The sequence below is a fragment of the Cryptomeria japonica genome, chromosome 8 (genome assembly GCF_030272615.1).
Source record: "Cryptomeria japonica chromosome 8, Sugi_1.0, whole genome shotgun sequence".
NCBI lineage: Eukaryota > Viridiplantae > Streptophyta > Pinopsida > Cupressales > Cupressaceae > Cryptomeria > Cryptomeria japonica.
This window is the reverse complement of record NC_081412.1, coordinates 284,558,109-284,581,220: the sequence shown is the minus strand read 5'-3', so window position 1 is coordinate 284,581,220 and position 23,112 is coordinate 284,558,109.

Sequence of the window (23,112 nt, the reverse complement as noted above, 5' to 3'; positions counted from 1 at the left end):
TCAAAATTATCTTAAATACTCTTTCAACAAAAGTTCAATTACCTAGGTTAGACATACACCTTCTTGAAAATCCCATTTCTTGTGCTACATCTATTCTAGTACAAACTATTGCATACATTAAACTACCGACAACACTAGCATAAGGAACATTAGACATTTCTTCAATATCATCATAAAAAATAGGACACATGTCTAAAATCAACTTAGTATGAACTAGAAATGGAATACTTATTAGCTTATAGTCTTGCATTTTAAATATATGCAAAATGGTGTCAACATACTTACTTTGACTTAGCTAAAGATTTTTGTGAACCCAATCCCTACTGATTTCCATCTGAAGATCGCTTCTAACATAGCCCAAATTTAATACAAAAGCATCAAACTTTTGGTACCACATCCTAGGTGACTATTTCAAATCATACGATGACTTTTTTAACTTGCAAACCAAGTTTTCTTTTCCTTTCTCAACAAAATTGTCAAGCTATTGTATATAAATCTCTTCATCAATATCCTCATGCAATAAGGCAATTTTAACATCCATTTTTTCTATTTCAAAATCACAAGTACTAGTAACAGATAATGGGAATCTAATAGAAGTTAGCTTAGAAATAGGAAAGAATATTTCACTAAAATTAACTCTCTCTCTTTGACAGTAGCTCTTAGCCACCAATTTGACCTTGTACCTCTCTGACTAAATGCCTGATCCAAATTTCTTCTTAAATAACCACTTGCATCGAATGTGATTTCCTCCTTTGGGAAAAATAACATGATCCCAAGTGTCACAACTACCCAAAGTCGTCATTTCCTCCTACATGGCCTACATCCAAGACTCACTTTCATCAGAAGAGAGTGCTTCCCTATAAGATTTATGTTCATCATGAGTACTTAGTAAATAAAACTTACAACATAAATTTGGTGGGCTATACCTATCATCTGGATTTTGTTGTCTTGTGAAACTTCTCAAAGATGGTGTAAGAGGTTCTTCCTCATGTTATTCTTCATTATTTTCATCTTCTTTTATTACAATTGAATCCTCAAAATTTTCGCTTGTGTAGCATCATAAATTGCATCCCTATACAATTTTTTAGCCTCACTTAGGCCTTACTATAGAATTCAATCCTTATGTGCTTTGAACCTATTTGATTCTTCTCATACCATCTTCTATTCCAAAACTTCACCCTGCATCCTAGTCTGTGGACTCTTGTGCAACCCTAGTTGCCTAGACAAGGGCACCCCAGATGCCATTTTCCTATGACAATGGTGCCCCTAACATCATTTTCTTGACAAAAGGGGCCTAATTTTGGTCTTGATAATGGTCATGAAATGTGGCCAAGAATTTTCCTCCCATGTTATCCTATCTCAAAATGTCAAACAAGTTTGATGTAGTGGGGTATAAATGCAAGCCTTAACCCCTCATTTGAACATCTCTCTTTTATATCTCTACATTATTCAATTTTAAATTAAATTCAATCCAAGTGAGAAAGAAATCAAGCATTTTCAAGACATTAAAGAAGAGGTCAAGTATTTATATTTAAGTATCCAAGATGGCATCCATGATCAAGATTATATGAAGACATCTTGCATCCTACAAGATATCATCAACTTGTAGCATCCTAAATTGTACTCCCTTAAAATTATGTCCACATTGTGGCCCTCCTCTTGGTGTTCATGTCTTGAAGCCGGACTAGGACCTAATTTTGCCCATACCATTCAAGTATGGCCTTATTTTCACTTTATAGATCACATGGCCCTCTTGTTCTCGCTCTAAAATGGGGTAGGACTAGGGTGTGGCACCTTGGTCCTTAATAGTATCAGGGTGTGGTGCCTTGGTCCTCTCAAATATTACCTTAATTTGTCCCCTCTCAATAGTCACAATGAGCTATTGAGGTTGTGATCTCCATGTCATCTTATGTAAGAAAATTAAGTTGTTTTTTAATGGGCAAGTATATAAGGAGATCCATACCTCTCATTTGGATATAACAAAGAATATATGATCAAGGTTAACAAGAGAGTCATAAGGTGCCCATTAAAGCAAGCTATTATTAAAGAATTAAATCATTCATCATCAATCATTTCTAGAGATTTTCAAGGCTTCATATTCTTCATTTATCCATTGTGGAGAAACATTATATCATTCATATTCAAGCAGGTGTGTGTGTTTAGCATTTTGTCATGTTCATGCCATTTCATGCATACATATATGGTTACATTCAAGAAGAAAATTATCATTATAATTCATTGTAGATCTAAGGTATATCTTTCCATCATTTATTTCAGTATTTACAACATTTCATTCAAGGTTAATTCCTAAACTGGGGTTTGACTTAGGCAAACCCCTAGTCCCAATCCATTTTCACTTCTTTCCCTAGGAAGGAATCAATCCCCCATTGGAGTGTGAAAATTTTAGAGGACCAGGGCATGGGCAATACAATCCCAACATTTTAGGACCTCTTTCTGGGAACACGTCTAAATATACAAGTGTGATATACCATTGGAAAGGTTTGTGGCTCAATCTGATGACTATAGCTTACTATTTCTGCATTTTTACCTTAATTTTCAACACTTTTACCCTAATTTTAGTAATTCAAATTATAAAAGAGGCTTATCCAACAAAAATCTCAATCAAATCTAAATTCTCTATCCTAACCCTTTATGGTTTGTCACTAGATCTATTAGATTGGAACCCTCTTTTGAATGTGGTGGTCCCTAAGCAAAATTAGTGGTTTTACTACGTCCAATGGTGGAAACCTTAATTTTCACCAATACATTTTAGTGAACCTAACTCCTTACACCTTAATTTATGATTTATGTTCTTAGGTCAAAGTTATTTGTGCATTTCAAATTCAAATTTTCATTTACAGGTTTAATTTCTAATTAATTTTTAAAATTTAGAGGTTAATTTCACAAAAAAACCATGCAATTTTAATTATTAAGTCTAATTTGGATTTAATTATTTCAAATCTGAATATTTATGAAATTTTAAATTCAATTTTTCATTCATAGATTTTATTTCAATTAAATTACATAAACTAAGTGGTTTAATTCACAAAAACCCTATTTTATTAATTTAATTTTTGGGTTGCGTAATTTTTCGAATCCATTTTTAGGTCCGATCTTTATGATATGTTATGAAATGATTTAGAGGCATTTCTCTTTCAAATTCACAAATAAAATTACTTAATTAATTTATTAATCAATCAATTTCACAAAATTTTGCATTGTTTAATCACAATTTTCAAAATTGAAATTCAAATTTTCCCTCCTTTATTCAATTTTCCATGCATAGATTGAGTGAACATTACTTTTTTACATAACTAATGGGTTTCTTTTTTTATCATAAGTGCATATGGAGTTATTATCTTATTTTTCTAGTTCAATTTAAAGTTACATTAAATATGTTCATGATGTTCCCTTTCATGCAAATGATGATAACTTAGTTCTCCCTTTCATTCATAGCTATGACATACCCTCTCCTAAATTGGTCCTACCAATGGGGGCACATTAGTTCAAGAAGATAATATGAACACTTCTTTCAAAGAACTCCCTCCTAAAGAGGGAGATCTGGAGAATGATGTTCATCCTTCTCCTAAAATGTACCTCCCCCATAAGAATTATTTGGTGCAAGAGGATGATATTGCAACTACATTTCCTAGAAATACCATACCTTGTTTTCATCATCTTCCCCCTAGAGATGAATCATTAATTACATATGATAGTCCCTTTCCTAATGTTGGTCTTAATCATAAATATACCTTAGAGAAAGAGGATGATCCTATTTCCCATAATTGTAATATTTCCAATGCTCTCTCCTAAAAGTGAAGAGCTTAAAAAAGATCAAATCAATGCCATTCATATTGTTGAAGACTCTAAGATTGTTCCCAATTATCATGTTGTGCCTTGCAGATATAATAATGAAGTGTTTTGTTTGGAAACTGATGAGAATATATGAATTGAAGTACAACATTCTTTGTTAGTTCCTACAATCCTCTCCCCAATTCAAACAAAGACACCATCTCCAACTAAAGAATTTTCTATAGAATAACTCTTTAAGGATGATTGGGGGTCATTAGATTTCACACCTTCCTTTTGTAGAAAATCTAAGATGACTGAATTTGATACTCAAAATTTTTATCCTAACACATGTCTAGAAATCGATTGGGCCTCTTTAAACTGCAATCCAATTCCACCTAAGAGTAAACCCTCTCTTGGTCTTACACATGGATGCAATGGAAAATTTTTAGGGTGTGCACAAAAAAGTCTTGAAAGTCATGAGAAATTGCACTTGTGTAATGAAAAGATAGGTCTCCAACCTCTTCCTTTTGTCAACATCCCCTCCTTCATTGTCTAGTGAATCCACATCTACTCATTCCAATATGGTATTACAACAAGATAATGTTTTGTCCAATGTTTCTTCACGCCAATTTAATCTCTCTTTTTTGGCCTAAAAGAAGAAGAAAATGTAGACAACATCTTGAAAATTCTTCTTTTTGTAAGTATCATCAAATTCATGGCCATTCTATTAATGAGTGTCAATCTTTGAAAATAAAAATACATTATATTTATTTATGGATCATAAAAGTAACATGTGACTATAAATGACATATTTCTCATAATCATTTCAAATAACAATCAAGTTCCTATTATGTTTCTCCTCACTATGTGACATTGTTAGCCTACCTATTGGTCTCTTATTGTCATTTGTGGTGGTACAATTTTAGGTGCATTCATACTTAGTAAGAAACATTATAGTGTATTTATTCTTGTCTTTATGCTTGGGGGGTAAGAATATTATCTCTCCTATTTCTAAGGTTTTACTATTTCCTTTATGGATTGCATTCTTCATAACTTGATGTCCTTTCTGGCATGGAATTATCCTTCATGAGATAAAATGTGTGTTCCTTGGTTAGAACCTATTCATTGTTAGAAATGGTACATCTCTTATGAATAATCTCTCCTTAGAGGAGTTTTGTGATGCTTCCTCTATCTCTCTCTTTCTCTTTTAAGATTGCCTCTTCTTTTGCATTGCATTGTTCATAACTTGATGTCCTTTCTTGCATGGAATTATCCTTCATGTGAGTACATGTGTGTCCCTTGGTTAGGAACTATTATTTTTTTGAAATGGTACGTCTCTTATGGATAATATCTCTTTGAAAGATGTGTAATTCTTCTCATTTTCCTTACGCTTGGGGGACAATGATTTGTCCCCTTTCCTCTCTCTAAGGATCTAATTTTCATTTATTAAATAGTGTTTTCTTATGATTTGATTCCATTCCTTGTGGAAAGTTGTTAACTCAATTATTCTCTCTTATATAAGAGGTGTAAGTCCTTGGCTACAATCTCTTCTTCATTTGGTAATGTATATTTTATTCTAAACTTACCCCTTACATTGGGTCAAAAGTGTGTCATCCTTCATCAAGAATATCTTTCACCTAGAAATAGGGAGAAGGTATGTATTATTATTCTCCTTCTCTTCTTTTAGTAGAAGATGTTATATTTGTTCAAGAAACTCCTCTTGGAGGTAGACGTCTTTTGAGCAAAGATCTCTTCTCCTCAAAGGATCCTCTTCACACTTGTTGAAAGATATATCTTTTTCAACTATACTATCCTTTCTTATAAGATTTTTCCCTTTTTAGCTTGGATTTGTGACATTGTTCCCTAAAGGATATCTCCTTAGTGTTGAAGGTGAGTATCCTTGTTTCTATCTTCCTTAAGACATCAACATAAGGCTATGTTGACATATTAAGTGGGGGCACCCATATTTCCCTCTTTGTACCATATTATACCATATTTTTTCATGTCTTAAACAGGGTGTTGATTCTCAAAACTAGAAGAAAAAAAACTCTTATATGAGATGCTTCACACCTAAAACTAGATGCAACATTCAATTTATGTCTTAGACGAGGTGCACATTCTTGAAACCGAAGAAAACAAACCCTTACACGGGATGTCCTTGAAACTAGGCATGTATATGTCTTAAATGGGGTTACACATTCTTGAAACTAGAGAAAAACTCTTACACAAGATGTTATTGAAACCATACATTCATCCCTTTGAATTTACACATTTTCCCCTTTGCATTTGCATTGCATTATATGCCTTAAACAGGTTCATGTACATTTGAAACCAGAGGAAACAAACTCTTATACGAGGTGCTATATAATTGAAACCAGACATGACTTGCACACACACATGAGGATGAGTGGAACTAGCGAGACATGGATAGAATATTCCTACTCTCCTCACCAACATGGATCACCTAAAAATATATCTAGGGGCAAGTATCCATGTCCTTTCTCATCATTCTTCTCATAGATCACCTAGAAAAGCACATCTAGTGTATATCCACGCTTTCTCTTTCCTTCTTCTCATGAAATCATAGCTTTTGTATTGATGGTTCATTGATGATGCATGATTTTATCTTTTATGAAGTTGTTTATGTTTTGGAGATGGTATTTTTCAATAATGATCTTAGTGGTCGAGACATTTTGATATCAAGGTCTCTTCGGATAGTTGACTTCATGTCTTGTTTTTGGTCTTTAGCTATTATGTTTTATATCTTTTGCCTTTGTTTATCTTTTTGTCTTTGTTGTTCTTTTTGTTTTTGGTCTTGTTTTGTGTGCCCTTGGATATGCTTAAGTGAGTTAAGATCATAAGATTGGGGGCTTGGTCCCTCAAAATTAGTGATGTCTTATACTCCTTGTGATCATGCTCCTCATTGATTCTCTTCTTCATCTCACTTTCCTCTACTTTACCCTGAGGCTTTGCATAGGCTCATAATCCTACTAAAGTGGGGCCTAAATGTATGATCCTAAATTTTACCCCCTTACAATTTCATACACATTGTGACCCTCCTCTTAGCATTCATTTCCTGAAGTTGAACTAGGACCTAATTCTACCCATACCATTCAAATCTAGCCTTATTTTCACTTTACACATCACATGGCCCTCTTGATCTAGCCCTAAAATGGGGCAGGGTTAGGGCATGGTGCCTTGGTCCTTAATAGGACCAGGGAATTGCACCTTGGTCCTATCAAATAGGACCTTAATTTGGCCCCTCTCAATAATCACAATGACACATTGGGATTGTGATCTCCATGTCAACCTATGTCAAAAAATTAAGGTGTTTTTTGATGGGAAAGTATATAAGGAAATATATACCTCTCATTTGGATATAATATAGAATATATGATCGAGAATAAAAAGAGAGTCATAAGGTACCCATTCAAGAAATCTATCATTCAAGAATTAAATAATTTCTAGAGATCTTCAAGGTTGCATATTCTTCATTTATCCATTGTGGAGAAACATTACATCATTCATATGCAAGCATGTGTGTGTGATTAAGGTTTTGTCATATTCATTCTATTTCATACAACATATGTGGTTACAATCAAGAAGAAAAGTATCACTATCAATCATTACAGATCTGAGGTATATCTTTCCATCATTTATTTCAGTATTTGCAACATTTCATTCAAGGTTAATTCCTAAAGTAGGGTTTGACTTGGGCAAACCCCTATTCCCAACCTATATTCCCTTCTCTCGATGTGAAATAAATAGGTACAGAGCTGTGATCTTTACAATAAGAATTGTTTACAATGATGAATCAATACCCCATTGAGTGTGAAAAGTTTGAAGGATCAAGGAATGGATGACATGGTCCTGACATATTAGGAGCTCTTTATGGGAATAAGTCTGAATCTACTTACATTTCTCAAATCTAGGTTCATGGTTCAATCCAACGACTTTAGCTTACTGTTTCCACATTTTTACCTTCATTTTTAGAACTTTTACCCTAATTTTAGTAATTCAACTTACAAAAGAGGTTTATCCATCAAAAACCCCATTCCAATCAAAATTTTGAGTCCTAATCCTTTCTTATTTGTGAGTAGATCTATTTGATTGGAACCCTCTTTTTGAATGTGGTGGTCCCTAAGAAAAATTAGTGGTTTTACTATGTCTAATGGTGGAAACCCTAATTTTCACCAGTACACAACCTTGCATGAAGACTTCAAAGCAAGACTTATCAAGGTGAAATAGTTCAATTTCAACATTTTATTTCAGATCTAGCCTTTGTCTTCAAAAGGTGTTCTTTACATTTTCAATTACACTTTGAATTAAGTTTTAATTATATAGTTAATTCAAAACCTAGGGTTTGAATAAGAAAAACCCCTATTCCCCATATCTTTCTTCTCTTTTTGTGTGCAGGTGACAGGTTCAATAGCTAAAAATATGGAATTAGATATATTATAGAAAGAGACAATTACATCTAGCTTTTGCAAATGGAAAAAGAAAATGACAAATTCACTTCGACCTATAGTGTCTAACAAATTTCCCAAAAAACTTCTGGAGTAGATTTTGAGTGACATTTTGGTTCCAAAATAGTTTATTTAGTTAACATCCCACATTTCTAGGATAATTTTTCTTGGAACTACCTTGTCTTGATATTTTAGGCCTAGTTTCCAATCACAGGTTTTATTCATCTTCCCCTTCTTAGATATATGATTATAGCTTTATATTTGATTTTCAATTGCTTGCTTGTATGCATTTAGCTTAATTTTGTCAGACTTGTGTGAATATTGTTATTGTTGTCATTGATGTCAAACCTAGTTTTTTGGTTTGGACCAGATGGTGAATACTAGTTGTAGTGTTAGTTTTGTAGTGTTGGTGTTGTAGTTTTGGTATTGCAATGTTGGTGTTACAGTGTTAGTGTTGTAGATTTGGTATTACTAAAATAAAGGTATAGATCTAACAGAGTTATTTCCAAAAATATCCTCATCTCCAAAATGTTGAGTTGTGCTTATTTTGGTTTGCATTCTATCCTAGTATCAATTGTGTGTTCTAGCATTTGTCATGTCAATTATATTTGTTGTGTTAGGATCCGAAAGGAAAAATGAGAGGGGGGGGGGTGAATTAGTTGTTAATAAATTATAACCCAAATATAATTTATTTCAACTTAAACTTAATGTCGGTAAACCGAACTTTGGGCTGATAAAATAGATTAGCAGTTATATCAGTACCAGTGCAACTTAATGCATGAAACAGAAGGGAAAACAACATCCACAACACATGACACAAATTTTTTGATGTGGAAATCCTGTAAGGGAAAAACCACAGTGGGAAACCTTACCCACAATCAGATGATACTAGTGCATATAGTAAGTGTATACAAATGGAGTCCGCACATGCAGAAAGGCCAATCACCTAAAGCTCACTGCTCAATCACAAAATGGGAGTCACACTGACTACAGTAGGATGGTTAAATCCTATAAAAATGTACTGCTTCAAGGAAGCATCTACAATACTGGATTCAGTACTGGTTTAAGCTCTGACAAACACCTTCATGACCTTCCTTCAACCTCTAGATAATGTCTGTGTGATTTGCACTATGATCTACTCATATGATCTTCAATATTCACACATACACTCATACCATATCATGTTACATATCTCACTCACATCTCTCAAATGAGATCTTACATTTATACAAAACCTAAGACCAAATATTTAGGCCAGCTCACTAAAGATATTACATTTAAATCAATTACAAAATAAGTCTTGATGTGATACAATATTCAGCCTCAATGTATTTACACAATATCCAAACAATAAACCATCTCCATAATGTGCCATGCTGATCTGGAATAGATAACATGTACCGGTTCATAACCTAGACCTATCTGCCGGTAAAGACAAATATATCAACCCGATTAGACCAATAATCAAAACACCAAATCCATACATCTAATCCATGTCTTTGACATAACCAAATGATCTCTAGATGATAACAAGCCATCAACATTGCTGGTGAACCATATAACTTGCTAGTGAACGTATACCGGTGACTATGAATAAGCCACTAACCTTGGCGATGAACACAATGTGTCAGTTTAACGATAAACCAATATAACTAGAGTGCCAAATCAACAATGTAGACCTCCAGAAGGATAATTGTTGACATCAATGACAAAACCAGTGCAACACATGATGAAGTCATCCATAATACCAGCAATCTCCCCCTTTGACATTGATGGCAACACTAGATGGAATAACATCTAAGTGCCAAAACATAATGCCAAAACCAATAAACCATTAATCTCCCAAAATAGATCAATACTAGAAATCAAAATTAAAGTTCATCTCTCCAAGAATATATCTCTCCCCAATTTTCAAAATACAACAAATTCTTTTCCATAGATATCTATCCCCCTCTGACATCAAATGCAAAAGCAGTTAAGAATCAATATCAGAACATAACATAACATACAACTAACTACTCCCCCCGAGAAGTATCTCTCCTCCATCAAAGATGGAAAAATATTTCTCTGATAGTTCCTATGAGTTTGATGCCAAACTTAAACATCTAAGTCTCTGGCAGTGGGGAAATTACCCCAAGATTCTCTCTGAGATATTCAGAAGTTTCCTTTGGCAAAGGATTTTTAAAGATATCTGCAATTTTCTCTTTAGTATTCACATAAACCAATATCACTTCATTTGCTTCAACATTCTCTTTTAGAAAGTTATACTTAATAGAAACATGCTTTGTCTTAGAGTGAAATATCAGATTCTTTGATATATCAATTACTGCTGAATTATCACAATAAATAATTACTGATTCTTTGCATTTTACCTTTATATCCTTCAACATTTGCTTAATCCATAATACTTGAGTACAATTAGTTGCAGCTGCAACATACTCTGCTTCAGTTGTAGAAAATGATGTACAAGTTTATTTCTTGTTGATCCATCAAATCAATCTTCTACCAAGAAAGAATGCACCGCCAGTGGTACTCTTTCTATCATCTACATCTCCTACCCAATTTGAATCTATATATCCACATAACTCAAAGTCATCATTCTTAGGATACCATAAACCAAGATTTGTTGTGCCTTTTAGGTACTGAAAAATCCTTTTTACTGTTGATTCATGATTTTCTTTAGGATTGCTTTGAAATATTTAAACATTACATACTACATTCACTATATTAGGTCTTGTTTGTGTCAAATATAGTAAACCTCCAATCATAGATTTGTATCTTGTCGGATTAATACGAGATGAATCATCCTTCAGTGTCAATTTATCAGTTGTTGTCATAGGAGTACTTACCGGTTTAGAGTTTTCCAGACCAAATTTCTTCAGAAGTTCCTTTAGGTATTTTGTTTGACATATACATATACCTTTATCTCTTTTTGAAATCTGTAAACCTAGAAACTTTTTTATCTCTCCAATCATAGACATTTCAAATTCTTCCTGCATCTTGTTATCAAAGTCTTTACACAATCCATCTTCTCCTCCAAAAATGATGTCATCCACAAAAAATTCAATGACCAAAATATCATCATTAGTGATTTTGTAATACAAGTTGGTGTCAGCATTACCTTAAGTGTATCCAAGCTTCAAAAGATATTTATCCAATCTAGCATACCAAGCTCTAGGAGCTTGTTTCAATCCATATAAAGCTTTCCTCAATTTGCAAACTATATCCTTATCATTTATCAATAAGAATCCATCAGGTTGTTCAATGTAAACTTCCTCTTCAAGATCACCATTAAAAAATGCACATTTTACATCCATTTGATATACTTTATAGTTCTTATGAGTTGCAAATGCAAGAAATAGTCCAACTACCTCAATTATGGCTACAAGTGCAAAGGTTTCATTATAATCAATTTCTTCCTTTTGAGAATAACCTTTACAAACTAATCTTGCTTTGTTCCTGATTACTTCACCATCTTCATTTAGTTTATTCCTAAATACCCATTTACTTACAATTACATTTTTGTCTTTAGGCCGGGGAACTAATGTCCAAGTATTGTTCTTTTCAATTTGTTCTAATTCATCTTCCATTACTTTTATCCAATGTTCATCTTGACATGATTCAATAATAGATGCTGGTTCAACTTGAGAAATTAAACATACCTCTTCATTTTCCAATCTTCCTCTTGTCATAACACCTTGATTCTTGTTTCCAATTATCTGATTTTCTGAATGATTCAATCTTACATACCTAGGTTTATTCACATGTTGTTGTTCTTCAGTCATAGTTGATTTTTCTAATGATGTCGGTATGACTCGATCTACATTCTGTACTGGAACAATTTGTGTTGGTTCATTTATGATCATTTCAACTGCTGGTTCAGAATTTACGGACCTTGAATCTCCTCTAAAATGTTCATCTACCTTCACATTAGTACTTTCAATGATTCTTTGCAATCTTTTATTAAAACATCTATATGCCTTGCTTCTAGATGAATAACCAAGAAATATTCCTTCATCACTTCGAGGATCAAATTTGCCAATAGACTCATCTCTCCTAATATAGCATTTGCTTCCAAATATTCTGAAGTATTTAAGAGTAGGAATATGATGAAACCATAGTTCATAAAGAGTCTTACAAGTTTCACCTTTGATGTGAACTCTATTGAAAGTGTAAAATGATATATTCACTACTTCTCTCAAGTACACATGAGGTAGATTTTCTTCCATTATCATGGTTCTTGCTGCATCTAGAATAGTTCTATTCTTCCTTTCTACAACTCCATTCTGCTGAGGTGTTTGGGGTGATGATAGTTGTCTTTTGATTCCATTCACTTCACATAATGTATTAAATTCACTAGATGTAAATTCTCCTCCTTGATGTAAATTCTCCTCCTTGATCAGATCTCGAACACTTGATTTTCTTGCTAGTTTCATTCTCTACCATTGCCTTGTATAACTTGAATTTTCCAAAAGCTTCTGATTTGTCCCTAAGAAAAGTAACCCAACACATTCTAAAATAATCATCAATTATTAGCATAAAATATCTATATCCTTGAAGACTTCTTGTTCTTGCTGGACCACACAAATCAGTATGAATTAAATCAAGAACATTATTAGATTTCTCATAAATGCTTTTAAATGTTCTTCTAGCTTTCTTTCCCATTTTACGTTCCTTACATACCGAATTATGAGGTTTCACAATCTTAGGTAAATCCCTTACTGCCTTAGTTGAACTGACCTTTACAATGCAATCAAAATTCACATGACAAAGTCTCTTATGCCATAACCAACTTTCATCAATGTTTTCAATCAAACATGTCTTATCACTAGTATTCAAATGAAATATATTACCTTTAGTCTAATTACTAGTTGCAATCTCCAATCCAATTTTGTTTATGATTTTGCATTTTCCATTCTTGAATTGTAACTGAAATCCTTTCTCAACCAATTGACCAACACTCAAAATATTATGCTTTAAACCTTCTACATAATAAGCATTGTCAGTATTGTGCTTACCATCCAAAGAAATAGTACCTCTTCCTTTGATTAAACAAGCTTTATCATCTCCAAATCTTACTAGACCTCCATTACATTCCTGGAATAACAAGAATTTTCTATTATCACCAGTCATATAATGCGAGCATCCACTATCAATGATCCATTCATCCTTTTCTTCAATGTTAGATACTAGTGTCTGCTCTATCGGTTTGACCATAGGTGCCAGTTGATCTTATTTTATTGCAACAAATGCCCATCCATTATCTGCTGGATCTTCATTTGAATCATCGGTAACTTCTTCATCAGCATAGTAACATGATTTATCTCTATTTTTCTTAAATCTGTATCTCTGATATTCAGGGTTAGGCTTATATGTTCTCTTTGCTTCCTCTCTCAATCTTGCATGTCTATCAGGACATCTAGATGCTATGTGACCAGTTTTATTGCAATTGAAACATTTGAAAGGTGATTTACCTTCATACTTCCTACTAGACCTCTAGGCATCTTTCTTGCAAATACTGCTTCAAGTTCTTCCATTTCTTTATTTTCCCTTCTGATATCTTTAAGTTCTTTTGCATAAAGTTCTTTCCAATTAGATTTTTCAGATGATGATGATGATGTTACAGATGATGATGTTTTATAGGCTAAATCACTCTTGATTGTAGCAACTGGACCAACTTCCTCAAGCTCAAATGCTGAAAGTTTTCCAACCAAGGTATCTCTAGATATTGATGTATTAGGCATTGTTCTCAACTCACTAATAGTAGTTACTTTCATTTTGTAAGCTGGTGGCAAAGCTCTTAAAACTTTAGAAACAATTTCATCTTCACTTAAAGATCCTCCACAACATTGCATTCCTAAAACAATTTCATTAACTCTTTCCATAAATGCAGAAATTCTTTCATCTTCTTCCATTTTCAAATTTTCATACCAGACCTGGTAACATTCTAGTTTTGCAATCTTGACAGTGGTATCTCCTTCATTTAATGTTTCCAATTTATCCCAAATAGCTTTAGTAGTAGATCGATCTGATAATCCCATGATTTGCTGATCTGATAATGCACTCAGAAGTGCTTCTCTTGGTTTGCAATCATTCTCCAAGTCTTTAGACAATGTTGGTGGATGAGGTCGATTCAGAGTAAGACCAACATATCCATTCTTTGTAACATCCCATATATCTCTTCCAATGCAGTTCAGATGTGTCTCCATTCTAATCTTCCATATACCATAATTAGTTCCATCAAGTTTAGGACTATCCTTCATAAAAATGTTCGCTGCCATAGGATCTCCTCAAGCTGTTAGGCTTCTGCAAAAAGAGGACTATGCTCTGATACCAATTGTTAGGATCTAGAGGGACAACTGAGGGGGGGGGTTGAATTAGTTGTCAATAAATTATAACCCAAACAACATTTCTTTCAACTTAAACTTAATATCAGTAAACCAAACTTTGGGCCGGTAAAACAGATTAGTAGTTATATGAGTACCAGTGTAACTTAATGCATGAAACAGAAAGGAAAACAACATCCACAACACATGATATAAATATTTTCACGTAGAAACCCTATAAGTGAAAAACTACGATGGGAAACCTTACCTGCAATTAGATGATACTACTATAGATAGTAAGTACATACAAATGGGGTCTGCACATGCAGTTTGGCCAACCGCCTAGAGCTCATTGCTCAATCACAAAATGGGAGTCACACTAAGTACAGTAGGATGGTTAAATCCTATAACAATGTATTGCTTCAAGGTAGCATCTGCAATGCTGGATTCAGTACCGGTTTAAGCTCTGACAAACAACTTCATGACCTTCCTTCAACCTCTAGATAATGTCTGCGTGATTTGCACTATGATCTGGTCATATGATCTTCAATATTTGCACATACACTCATACCATACCATGTTACATATCTCACTCACATCTCTCAAATGAGATCTTACATTTATACAAAACCTAAGACCAAATATTAAGGTTGGCTCACTAAAGATATTACATTTAAATCAATTACAAAATAAGTCTTGATGCGATACAATATGTTGGCCTCAATGTATTTACATAATATCCAAACAATAAACCATTTCCATAACATTCCGTGCTGATCTGGAATAGATAACATGTACCGGTCCATAACCTAGACCTATCTACTGGTAAAGACAAATATGTCAACCCTATTAGACTAATAATCAAAACACCAAATCCAAACATCCAATGCATGTATTCAACATAAACAAATGATATCCAGATGATAGCATGTCATCATCATTGTTGGTGAACCATATAACCTGCTGGTGAATGTATACCTATGACTTTGCATAAGCCACTAACCTTGCCGATGAACACAATGTGATGATTCAACAATAAACCAATATAACCAGAGTGCCAAATCAACAATGTAGACCTCTAGAAGGATAAGTGTTGAGATCAATGACAAAACAAATGCAACACATGATGAAGTCATCCATAATACCAACAAGTTGTATCTATCATATTCCATGTTCTGGAATCTGTTGAATGTTTGGTATATGTATCTTGGAGTTTGGAGTTATTGTGCTTATGGGTCCATATCTATGGGTCTGGTTGACCCTTGTTCCATTTTGGTAATTAATTTATATGCATTGGTAAATGAAATGTATGAAGGAAGCATGTGGACATTTTGTGGAGGCTGAATTTGTTATCATGTTTTTGGTTAAGGCTTTATTGGATAACATGTTCTGAGAAGAATATCCCTTATTCTTGGCTGACATATTATCTCAGTGTATAAGCTTTTCAATATATATGTAGAAGAGTAGTAAAGTGTAAGATGTATGATGAGAAGTAGCAGATAAGGGTGTAGTTTGTGTAGTATGAGTTGTGCATGACAAAGCAGTTGGAGTAGAGTCAGAGTGTGGATAACATTGCAGTAATCCTTTATTGGATCTACTGCAAGTGATTAGTTCGGCAAAGCAGTGCAGTAATCCTCCACTAGATCTACTATAGGTGTATGTGGATAGAGATATATAGATCCTTTTCTAGATCTAGTATGAGATTTGTGAATTATGATTTGAGCTTAATCTAGAACTAATTTCATGCATTTGGAGATGCAATTTTCCTCAGTTTATTTATATCTATTGCAGTGAGCATTTTGACATTAAGCCACTTTTGTATTTTGACATTGAGCCATCCAACAGTGAACCACTCCTTTTGTAAACACCATATAACTAGTTATATTATCCTTATAGATTATACTCTATGGTTTTTCCCATTTGGGTTTTCCATGTATAAAATTTGGTGTTCCATTTGTGGTTGTGTTTTATGTATTTTTTATTTCATGTTGATATTAATTGATTAAATTGATATATCAACAAAGGTTTAGAATTTATGAGAATATTTTAGAATCTATGGGAATACTGATTCACCCCCCCTCTAAGTATTCTAGTACTTTCATCCAATCCAACAATAGGTATTAGAGTTTTGGTCCCTTGATTGAAACCTTAAATGCTTGAGGGAGATCCTTATTAGTTGAATCATGGCACTGATAAGTATGACCAAAGAATTTCTCTTGGATGAAGAATTGCAGACAACCCTTGAAGATCTAGAAAGTTTGGAATATGAGAATGAAAAATTGAAAGAGAATGCGAAGGTAGTTAATGAATGTGTGTAGAATCTAAGAGAGAAAATTTGGAAATTTAAATTGAGGCATAAGTTAACAATCACTTCAAGGAGGTGAATGAGACTATTAAAGATCCGAAGTGAAAAATTGAGGAGAAGAACAAGATAGTGGAAGCCCTGAAAGAATCGATCAAGATGAAGACTAAAGAAAGTGAGAAGCTAGAGCAAGAAGTGAAGAATTTCAAGGCAGTGAATAAGGTTCTTGATAACAATAAGCTCTTGGAAGAATTTATCAATATGCAGAAAGCTCAATTAGACAAGACTAGATTGGATTTCAGCTTGGTGAAAGTTCAAATCTAAATGACCAAGACAAAATCAAAGAGGTTAAGGTAGAAGTAGAGAAGAAATCAGAAAATGCAAACAAGTCTCAAAATACAAATACCAATGCAAGGAGGCTATCAGTTCACCAACCTAATGCACAAAGGTACTAGTCATTTAATGGCTATTGTTTTCAATGCAATAAATTTGGTCATGGCTACAAACTGTAGAAGCATTCAGTGTTACAATAGCAAGAGGTTTGGTTATAAAGCTATTTATTGTCAAAATCATAATCTGATTGGAGCAAATAAAATGAACAATGATTTTCATGTATATTTTCATACATGCAATGGTTATGGTCAAAAAGCTAATCAATGCAGATATAGAACACAATCAATACATTCAATACACAAGAACATCTGTTGTTACAAGTGCAAGCAATATGGATACTATGCTAATCAGTTCAAAAATAAAAATTTGAAGAAGTAAGCTGAGAAGAATGTTTGTAAAGGATAATGGATCAAAGAAAAGGGAAATTTTAGTTTTGATAAATAAGGAAGTGAATAATGGAAGCAAGTTTAATGAATTGGAATCTGGTGCAAGCACCTCTTCCTTCAGTAATTGAGAATGTTGCTTTACCTCAGGGGGAGTTCTTGAAAGATCTTTGTTTCCCCTCTTCTAAGTGAATCATGTCATCAGTCTGGTATGACTTTGTTAGAGAGGCTATTTGGTAATTAGAGGTTTTATGCTGACATCATTGACAAGACACTTTTTGACAGAAAAACCCTAAAAGAGATTTTTTGGCAAGATAAGTATTAATGTTTGAAATAATCTCTTTATCATGTTAATAGTGATTGAGGAGGTTGTGAACAGTCATAAATTAGTATAATAGAGTGAATAATTATGTAAGATAATATGATCATTACATAATCAAGCAGGAGAGACTTTCAGATTGTGGAGAACATTTTTCTAGATGAATTTAACCTTGATAAGATCCGAAAAGTGGAAAAGAGAGTGATGTAGATTTGCAGAAGATCAAGGAGTTAGAGCGTAAAGGACTGAATTTCCTTGGTTTGATGATGAGGAGATGATTAGAGTAATTGTTAGTCATGTATAGGATGATTATTTTAGTTATCACTAGTTTATGTGACAATGGATCCATTCTAGTTAAGAAGTCAATAAAGAATAAAGAAGTCAAATTCCTAATTGGTGTAATAGGAGATTAGAGATCATTGATTATCGATAAAATTATCAATCTCATGGTGATGTATGTTGCATATGGCATATCTTACAAGATTTGTTTTAGAAATAGGGAATGTTCCACTTTGGCTTTTGATATATATATTATGTTGCATATGCTTGTTATGGAAGACAAAGTGTTAACCTTGTATGAATTGCTAAAGGATTTACTATTAGAAGATATTGAGATGTCAAAAGAGAAAGGTTACCCATTCTAGTTTAAATATTTTCTTGTTTTATTACCTATGTATTATCTGGGATCCCTTCCAGCAAAGGAGAATGTGATATGGGAATCTAGAGTTCCGATTGTGAGCCAAATATTTAGATATTTGAATGGATTGAAGAAGAGGGAGGATGCATGCAATGTTTATTTTGTAGTACCCCTCCTCGATCAACCTCTTTTGTATGTTTTGAGTTACTTCAGTGACTGTTCCATGGAACATTATTGTATTTTGATTCGGATATTATGCAATGATATTTCATGTTTTATCTGGGTTTATGGTGTATGATTTTATGCAGTATCTCAATGCTTATGAATATTAGTAGTTTATGGATCTTTATCATGGACTAACACTTTTCCCTTGTATTACGATGTGTTATTTATATGTTGCATATTTGCAAGTGTATTGGGATGCAAGGGGATGATTTTCCTTCACTCTCTGGTGAGATAGGGAACATCACGATTCTCCTTCATTGGTGTGTGTGTCGTGTCTATATATATATATATATAAATATATTGGTCTATATGCACGTATGGTTCTTTGGTGCAGGACATTGTAGGTACTAGTACCAGGTAGGTATGGGGTATTGACTCCACCTGGTTTCACAGGTCTGAGCATGCCTGATATATCCAATGGGAGTGGAGGAGATAGTTGTTGTACCCTAGCTTGACCACAGTTACACTCATGTGAGTGTTGTCAGTCACTATGTTTCCCCGTCTGGCTATTATGCGTATTATGGTGCCTTGGTTTAATCATTTGAGAGTCATCATTTGACCTATCTTGGTTTTGCGTGTTTCCATTTATTTAAATAGTTATTTAATTTAAATGGATGATGCTATCTTGTGTTGGAGTAATCATTTAATTAATATGCTCTGTGATTATTGATTTATTTAAATTGATGAATTTCTAGATTAAATAGTTGAATGGCTTAATGTATTGTGTAAAGTTGCATTGATATTTTTGTGAAATAAATAAATTGCCTAGCCATTTAAAAATTTTAAATGCTTATGTTGAAGGAAGTATTTATGGAAAAAGAAATAAATAAAAGATTCATTTTTATTTTTCCATTTGGCCTTTTTAATTTAATCATTCGAAAGAATTATTATTTTTGGGAAACAAATAAATCTGATTGCCTTTTAGTTTTAAAATATTTAAATTTGATTGGATGTAAACTTTAACCTAGAAGCATAGGTTAAAAGATATTTTCGAGCATCCATTCTGGGCATTCACAACAGGAGAAGAAGAGGAATTTTGAGAGAAGAAAATAGTTCTGGAAATCTTCTTGGAAGAGCTAGAGATTCGACTAGGGTTGTAAGACTGGTGTTCCTTCATTCCCTTACTTGCCTTTGCTTCAGGTTGGATAATCTATTTTGATGTTTTGATTTGATTTTGTATATTTCAGTTTTCTTCCTACGTGATTGGAAAATGCAATTTTCTTGTAGATTCTTTTTGGAATGTGGAAATGGAAGAAAGATTGCCTGATATAGTTGATTTTGTGATTCTATTAGCATATGGTTGCATCTAGGAAAGGAATTGTTCATTTCTTATTTGTTGTGTGTTAATTGTTCATAGCAAAAAACTTCTTGATTTACCACTTCTTTTGAAAGAAAGAATTTTAGATTGGGTTTCCTGGGTGCATCCTTGTTTCTATACTATCAAGAATTGGTTAGTTATTCTTTCCAGTGTGTTTATTTCACCATCTACCTTGCTGGTAAAATTTTCCTTGAAATTTTGGAAATTGGCACTATATGTGTGTGCCCGTGAAATAATTATGGAAATGGAATGTTCTTTGTGGTTATTGATTTTGTGTCTTGTTGATTTTAATGCCTTGGAGGCATGTGTTTTTGTTAGTTCCATAGACTTTACCACTTTCGTGATGAGCTTGTCTCATCACGTGAGTCGGTAGTGTCTTCTACCCGTAGGTAGCAGAACTATCGGTTGGCAACACCGCTATGCAGTAGGAGTGCTACCAGTTGGTAGGGCTGCCACTGGTTGGTAGTAGCACTACTGATCGGTAGGAGTGCTACCGGTTGGTAGCGGCACTACTGGTTGACAGTCCTACTACCGGTCAGTAGCAGTGCTACTGGTCGGTAGTGGCTGTTATTGGCTGTAGCAGCACTACTGGTCAGTAGGGCTATTACTAGTGGTAGTAGCATTACCAATAGGTAGTGTCTATTGCCTCGACAGTAGGACTACTGCGGGTTGGCTTTTGCCACTACTTGACCATGTGCCTTACTGGTGCAAATCGGTATGTGTTATAAAATTAATTTTAATTTTATTAAGTGAACATGTTGATGTGGTTGTTTTATGTTAAGCATAAATGGTGATTTTTTCATGTGATTTTTATTATGTGGTTAATAAATTTATCAATAGAAATCAAGGCATGAATTAGAGATTCAAAATGGTAGATTTGGATATGTTCTGGAAATGAATTAAATCCATGTTAGGAATTCATGTTATAACCGATTGAGTGTTTAATGTGGATTTCATTCCTGATGGAATACTGATTTGGAAATTGAATAATGTGACTATTGAAAGAATGTTTTATTTCATTTCTTTTCAATCAATGATGTTGCAAGTGTATTATGTGTTTCTTTGGTCTGTGGTTCATTCATCCTATGGAGGCATATTTGGTATCTTTGACCAAGCGATATATGTTGGCTTCGTTGTCTTTACGATGTAGTGTATTTGCCTTATGGTTAGCTAAGAGTCAGTATGTCCTTGTTTGACCACTTGTTTCTGATAGTGGTGTTATGGTTGTCTGCTTCACCATAGGGTCCTCGGGGAGTGACCATGTTTGTTTAGTGTCCTTTGAGAGAGTGGCTTTCGCTTGGGGGTTGCACCCAAAGTGGTAGGCATTACGACCCAACAAAATTTAGATAATAACTGGTAATATAATAAATTGATTAGGTGAGTAGTATCATAACATTAAAAAAGATAATTGTACCTCGTGCATAGGTGAGTGCTAATATAGGGCTCTTAATGTTGCGAGAAGGCCTGGAATGGCAAACCAACCACCTTGTCTTCACGAAAGGCTAGTAGGGTCCGCATGAGACTTAGTTTGAACTAGAGGTTCGGGAGAGGTTACTAGGATAGCAAGCCGGGACCTATGGAGGCTGTACCATGGTATCCATCTTAAGCTATGCGATGACACTCTCTCATTTAGTTCACTTGTGTGTTTGTGATGTTGAGTCACCTGGATCTTTGTGGGGTTATTATGTGCTATCATGGAGTCGTATTGTTTTGTCGACCATGTCACATTTATTCTTGTTTGAGGGTCCTCAGCTATCTCCTATGATGGTGGGGTGATTCCATTTGGGAATTACATGGTTGGGTGGTAGTGCCACTTCCCATCAGATGTTCGGATTTGTATCTTTATACGAGGATTGGATTCATAGGTGTTCCTATGGTTTGTGGCTCATGCATCATCTCTTGTTTGAAGATTATTGTTATTTGTAGACCTATGTGGTCATTGTATCATTGTATCATTGTATCATTGATCTTATGTAACCTTGTAAGTAGATGAGATCTATCCTTATATGTTTATTGAAAAGCTATGTATTGGAAGAGCAATGTAATCCTTTATTGGGATGTTTTTATCAGTTTCCTTGATGATGTTAATTAATGCTTATTGAAGTGGAAATTTTATTGGATCCTTTTAATCTTTCTATGATGAATCTTTATTTGCTTATGGCTTCTTGTGATCATTGATTTAATGATGCATATGTGGATTTACGATTTTGTAGAATTTATTCTTGAAGTTAATTCTTCGTTGGTAACCCTTAAGGAATTCTGGTGTAAGTCCTCCACTTGTGTTATCGTGCATGTTGTGTAAATGCACTTAAGATGTTTATACTTTAAAAAAAAAATTGTTTCACCCTTTTTGTGGGTTTTCCTTCGGGGTTCCTGGTGGGGTATTACATTTGGTATTAGAGCCCATGTTTCAACACTAGGTACTCTGGGTTTGTAGTGAGCCCATTTGCCTTGACCTTTTTGTGTAGGTCTTGTGGTGTGACTTCCTTGTGTCTTTCTTTGCCTTTGATTTGAACCTTTTTCTCTTGTGCAATGTTAGGTCATGGCTAGGAAAGCCAAGGGAGGTGGCCACGTTGGTGGTCGCACTATAGGTAGAGGAGGAGGAAGGGGTCGAGGTTCCAATCACCATAGTCCTTCACCACCACCCACTCATTCGAGTGTGCATAGAGATCAATTGGTTCATTAGGAGGAACCACATTCAGTAGAGAAGGTTCCCAAAAGGGAGGAGCTGTGTTAGATGTTTCAAGAGGTGCTAGCTAGACTAGGCCCCAGACCTGAGGTGGATCAACCCATCCATGGCTGAGCACAGGAATCGCTTCAGCAGATTCTAGAGAGAGAGAGAGAGAGATCTCCTAGAAGGAGAGAGGCCCCAAGGGATCCAGATCCAACTATCTTAGGGCACATGAGGGACTTGATGAGGTCCAATCTTCCCTTCTTTGATGGAAAAGGTA